Source organism: Lithobates pipiens, unplaced genomic scaffold (assembly GCF_037356315.1).
Source record: "Lithobates pipiens isolate NorthernLeopardFrog02 unplaced genomic scaffold, aLitPip1_a1.2 Scaffold_16, whole genome shotgun sequence".
Taxonomy (NCBI): Eukaryota; Metazoa; Chordata; class Amphibia; order Anura; family Ranidae; genus Lithobates; species Lithobates pipiens.
The window spans coordinates 377,102,482-377,108,804 of record NW_027507748.1 but is presented as its reverse complement, the minus strand read 5'-3'; positions in this window follow the sequence as shown (position 1 = coordinate 377,108,804).

The window sequence follows — 6,323 nt, the reverse complement described above, 5'->3', positions numbered from 1 at the left end:
ATTTTCCAATTGTTTACCTAATTGTGTGCCCTTTCCTGGAATAAAAGTTTGTGCCCTCAAGTGGAATTAGTGGAGAGTTATATATCCATTTATTTCTCCGGTGTAGTGCATCCCATATTTTTAATGTTGTTACCGTGATTTCGTAAACTTTATTACTACCTATTCTAAATTTTGGCGGGATCCAGATAATTTTTTTTAATTGTGTGCCCGTTAGTGCTTCTTCCATTTTACCCACTTCTTTTCAGTGTCCACATTTCCCCATTCCACCATTCTCGCCAACGTGATTGCGCTATAGTATCTATAAATATCTGGTAGTGCCATCCCGCCATTTTTTTCCCCTAATTAATATATTGTACTTTATCCTTGGTTTTTTATTTTGCCATATAAATTTAAAAAAAAGTGTTTTTTATTATTTTAAAGAATCTATTTGGAATATTAATTGGAAGCATTTGGAGTTTATAGGTGATTTTTGGTAAAACCACCATTTTCAAGATGTTAATTCTGCCCGTCCATGAGATTGATCCCTTTCTTATATTCCTTAACACTGTTTTGATTTCATTTACTAATGGGATATAATTCGCTTGATATAGGTCCTGGACCTTCTTTGTTATTTTTATACCTAAGTATGTTACTTCTTTTTTTTCCCATGTAAAGGGGTATTCTTGTTGTAATGACATCTCTTCCTCATTATCTAAGCCTATATTCAATATAACTGTTTTTATAGGGATTATTTTAAAATTTGAGAGAGCACCGTATTCTTTTATTTCTTTTATTAAGCTAGGTAAGGACAATCTCGGTTTAGTTATATATAGGAGTATGTCGTCCGCATAAGCTGCCACTTTATGGTCTTCTCCCCCCATCTTAACCCCGCTTATATTTACGTTATTTCGAATCTTTGCAAAAAATGGTTCCAGGGCAATCACGTATAGCAGGGGCGAAAGTGGGCAACCCTGCCTTGTCCCGTTTAGCATTTCAAACTCAGACGCCATACTCCCATTCACCCCCACTCTGGCTGTTGGATGTGTATATAGATTATTTATCCCCTTCAGCATCCTTGGGCCTAAGCCTATGTTCCGGAGAGATTCTATTATAAAACACCAATCTATTCTATCGAATGCCTTTTCGGCATCGATAGAAATCAGTACCATTGGGGGTTTATTTTCCCTATCTTTACCTATAAGAAGCAGAGTCCTCAAACTATTGTCTCGTCCCTCCCTTCCTGGGATGAATCCTACCTGGTCCCTGTTAATTCCGGCATCAGACTTTTTTATTCTTGTTGCTAATACCTTCGCGTATAGCTTTGTGTCGGTATTCAACAAAGCTATAGGCCGGTAATTGGAGCAGATGGATTCATCCTTACCTGGTTTTGGTATTACTGTTATATTTGCCAGTAAGGCCTCTTTCCTCATACTCTCCTCTTCGCCCAAACTATTCCAATATTTGCATAGTTCAGGGGCCAATTGATGTTTAAATTTCTTGTAATACCTAATTGTGAAGCCATCCGGGCCTGGGCTTTTCCCGTTTGGTGTTTCTTTTATTGCTTTGTATATTTCATCTGGCCTAATTGGTTCCTCTAAATTTTTAGCCATTTCTTCTGTTATTTTCGGTAATTCTGTTTCGCTTAAATATTCCTGAATTTTAGTTTTCCTATTCTCCTTTTGTGCCCCTGACTCGTTGCTTCTTATTGAGTATAAGGCTTTATAGTATGTTTTAAAGGCCTCTGCTATGATCTTTTCAATATAATTTAAGGCTTTTTTTTCCCGTGCTATTCTTGCCAGATGTTTCCCCGTCTTATTCGCCCACAGATATCTTTCTTTAGCTACGTTTTTATACACACTTCTATGTTTTTGTTCTATCAAATCATTTAGTTGTGTACATTTTTGAATGATCTCCTTATATATCTTTTTGTCTAAATGTCTCTTATATTTTTGTTCTAACTCGTAAAGTGCTTTTTTTAGGTCATCGTATCTTACTTCACTTTCTTTTTTTTTTTGCCAGAGCCTATACAAATTAATTTCCCTTGAATTAGGGCTTTATGCGCTTCCCATAAGGTAGCTTTAGAGACTTCTATGGTGTAATTTATTTTGAAATATTGTTCTATCTCTGTTTTTATATTACTCTCAACTTCCTCATTCTCAATCAACGCCTCATTAAGTCTCCAAGTCCCCTTTCTGGGCTCTTTTTCCCCCTGCCTAATGTTAGCTATCACCGGGGCATGGTCCGATACCGTAATGTTACCTATCTGGACATTTACTAGATTTTCTAGTGTTTTGTGATCTAAGATTATATAGTCCAGTCTTGCATAAGTATCGTAAACTGAAGAATAATATGTATAGTCCTTTTCTACCGGGTTACATGCTCTCCATGCGTCCACAAGCTGTTGAGTGTGTATTTTTTTTTTTAATATTCTATGTTGTTTAATTTCTTGAGGTGGAATAACTGATGTACTGTCTATTTCTGGCTTCATAGTAAAATTCAAATCCCCTGCTATAATCACATGGCCTTGCTTATATTTCTCTATAATTTTCAGTATCCCATTTAGATATTTTTTTGGGGCCTTATTGGGGCAGTAAATGTTAATTAATGTATATTTTTGCCTTAATATATTACCCTTTAAGAGTAAAAACCTCCCCTCCGGATCCACCTTCATCTCTTCTAACTTCCACCCAATTGCATTCGCCATCCCAATAGCTACCCCCCTAGATCCCTTGATCGGGGAATCGGCGTAGTACCAGGTTGGATATTTTCCTGTATCTATCCGAATATTGGAGTCCAGGGCTAGATGTGTCTCCTGTAAAAAAACAATATCTATATGTTTCTAGACAATTTTTATTTAGCTTTCGATAGCATAGGGAAGGGGAAGCCCATTAAAGTTTAGGCTTTGCTTTTTGTCCCGCTGGGGAGATTTCCCCCAACTTCTTGTACTGTGAAAGGAAGTGAAAAGCAGGAAGTGAAAAGAAATCTTTCCAAATCAAGGGGAATACCAGTCTTAGCCAGGTGTCACCATGGGAAGGTCTCCCGGCTTCTCTGGTTGTGTCGACATCTGTAATTAGTATTTCCCTCACCCCCACTTTCTGCCTTACCAGGACAAAAACAAGAGTGTGAATGTCCCTAGAGACACAGATGACAATAAAAAATGAATTACAGTTTGATCAGGAACTACAAAAGAACATTATGAAAGAGAGAAGCATGGCTGCAAATGATTGGGTACTAAAGATGCATTATGGGACCTATGGCCCTTTAGTTTCACCATCTTAGAATGCAATAACAACAATTATTTTTATCCTACAAAAGCATTCAGAGTGAGGCAGCTTGATCTGTTGCCCAATTATTAATGCATAGCAGAATTATAGTGGTTTCTTTCCAGTAATCTCAGCTGCTACTTTAAGTGTTACTAAACCCAGGACCCTGCATTCACTATATCTGGTCTCCCACAGTACATAGAAAAGCAATAATTTTAGTAAATTTAAACTGCTAAATGAATTTTCTCATTAGCAGTATATAGCAGTCTTGTGGCTTTTGACAGTGCCTGGTTAAAGCTTGTAGGAGGAGTTTTCATACTACACTGGCTGACCTATCAGGATGCAGGACCCTCTGTCTTGACAGGGCCGATTGGCCCTAGGCTGATCACATGAACTCTCCTAAGGAAAAAAAAATTGATGATTCTCATGCACTTGGCAGTGTAGTTGAGCATCATGGGAAATGGTTCTCCCAACCATCCAAGAACAGTTTGGTGACGAAAAATGCCTTTTCCAGCATGACTGAGCACCTTGCCATAAGGCAAAAGTGATAACCAAGTCGCTTGGGGTAACAAAACATCGCCATTTTGAGACCATGGCCAGGAAACTGCCCAGACTTTAATCCAATTGAGCACTTGTGGTCAATCCTTAACCACTACAATACTGGGCACTTTCGCCCCCTTCCTTCCCAGCCCAATTTTCAGCTTTCATCGCTCTCGCGCTTTCAGTGACAATTGCGCGGTCATGCTACACTGTACCCAAATGAAATTTGTATCATTTTGTTCACACAAATAGAGCTTTATTTTGGTGTTATTTATTCACGACTCCGTTTTTTTATTTTTTGCGATATAAGCGCAAAAAATGCAGAAATTTGGAAAAAAAACAATATTTTCTTTTTTTCCATTTTAAAAGAAATCCAATAAAATCAAATTTTGTCATAAATTTAAGCCAGAATGTATTCCGCTACATGTTTTTGGTAAAAAAAAATTCCGTTAAGTGTATAATAATTGGTTTGTGTGATCACGGACATATGTACGCAAATGATCATGTACATATGTGTGCAGGTGATCACGTACATATGTGTGCAGATAATCTTTGGGACATGTGATTTTAGTGGGGGACATGTTTTTATTACTAGGGACATGTGTTTTTTATTATTTGGGGACATGTATGTTTTGGGGACATATGTGGGGACATTGTGTTTATACTGTGTGGTGTGTTGTGTGTTTACACTAGGCTGGTGATCAGTGAGTAAAAAGCTGTAAAAAAAAACAGCTCATACTCACTGATCATCAGCCGGCTGCAGCGATCTGCTCTCCTCTCCTCAGCGATGACTTCTGTCTGAGGAGAGGAGGAGCCGATTGCCTAGCAACCGGCTGTTTGGACACGGCCGTCATGTGATCAGGAGGGCCAATCACAGAGCCCTCCTGCCGATCTGAGATGCGCCGTGTCTGGGTGACACGAGCACGCGCGCGATCCCGCTCCTTCTGAAGGACGTTCCTGAACGTCCTATCAGAAGTAGACGGCTCCCACCCGGCCGTATATGTGCATTGGCCGGGTGGGAAGTGGTTAAGATGCGGGTGAAAAAAAAATAAAAAAAATAAACACATTGACAAATTCCAAGCATTGATTATGCAAGAATGGGCTTCCATCAGTCAGAATGTGGCACAGAAGTTGAATGACAGCATGCCAGAGGTCTTTAAAAAAAAAAAAAAAAAAAAAAGGTCAACACTGCAAATAAGTGCCTTTGACACTTATATAATAATATAAAATTATACTGAAGTATAATTTAAAGCATTTCTTATTATTTGTGCCATTCTCAAAACTTTTGGCCACAGCTGTAATGCTAAAGAGGTTTCGTAGCTTCTCCGGTTCCAAACTGAAGTGGCTTGGAGAAGCTACAAAAATATCTTAAAGCAGACCTTCAGTCATTTTTTCATCTTTCCATCTATTAAATCCTCTGCCCTTGTTTTAACTTTGGATAGTAAAACATTTTTTTCTGCTAGTAAATACCTTATACAGCCCACATCCTCTTTCTTGTCTGGTCATTAGCCTAGGCGTATGACATCAAGAACAGCTCTCTCTCAGGACAGGACAGAAAAAAAAATTGGATTTTTGTACTCTCCGTAAAATCCTTTTCTCTGAAGTTCGACGGACACAGCACCTTTAATCTTGACCTTAGGGTTATATCGCCACTGTCAGGAGAGGACTAGGCAGAACATGTAAAAAAAAACAGGGGGCGGTCCTACTGGCTATAACCCCTCACTCAGCTTCTAGCAGCCCAGTTTGTCAAAAATCAGTACAAACATAAATAGGAGGGATGGGTGCTGTGTCCGTCAATGAACTTCAGAGAAAAGGATTTTACAGTGAGTACAAAAATCCTATGTTCTCTTTTGTTCATTGACAGACACTGCACCTTTAATCTTGACCTTAGGGACGTCCCCAAGCAGTGTAAAAAAACGAGGGGTGGGAACAGAAAAAATAAACTCCACCCATAACAAAAAGTTCCTCAGAGGAGTTGCAACCTTAAACAGCTGCCTGCAAAACCTTGTGGCCAAAGCACGCATCCGAAGATGCGCTCACATCAACCTTGTAAAATTTAGTGAAAGTGTGTACGGACGACCAGGTCGCTGCCTTAAACACCTGGGAAATGGACGCTTGATGTCGGAAAGCTCAGGAAGCACCAATCGCCCTGGTAGAATGTGCCATGACAGAAAAGGGGGACGCCCGCCCCCTTATGGCATAAGCTTGAACCACGATCTGTCTGATCCACCTAGAAATGGTGGAGGAGACTGCCAGACCCTTCTTCGGACCAGCCACCAACACGAACAGGGAGTACGACTTCCGAAAAGGAGCTGTAGCAGACAGATACAGCCGCAGAGCCCGGACCACGGGCAAAGAATGCAAAGCAACCTCTTTGGGATGTGACGGCCGAGGGCATAAGCACAATGTCCTCATTCAGATGAAAGGCTGAAACAACCTTCGGAAGAAACTAAGGCTGCGGGTACAGCACTGCCTTAGCCTTGTGGAGGATCACGTAGGGAGACTTGGCATGACATCAAGTAGGGTGGCATGACAAGACCG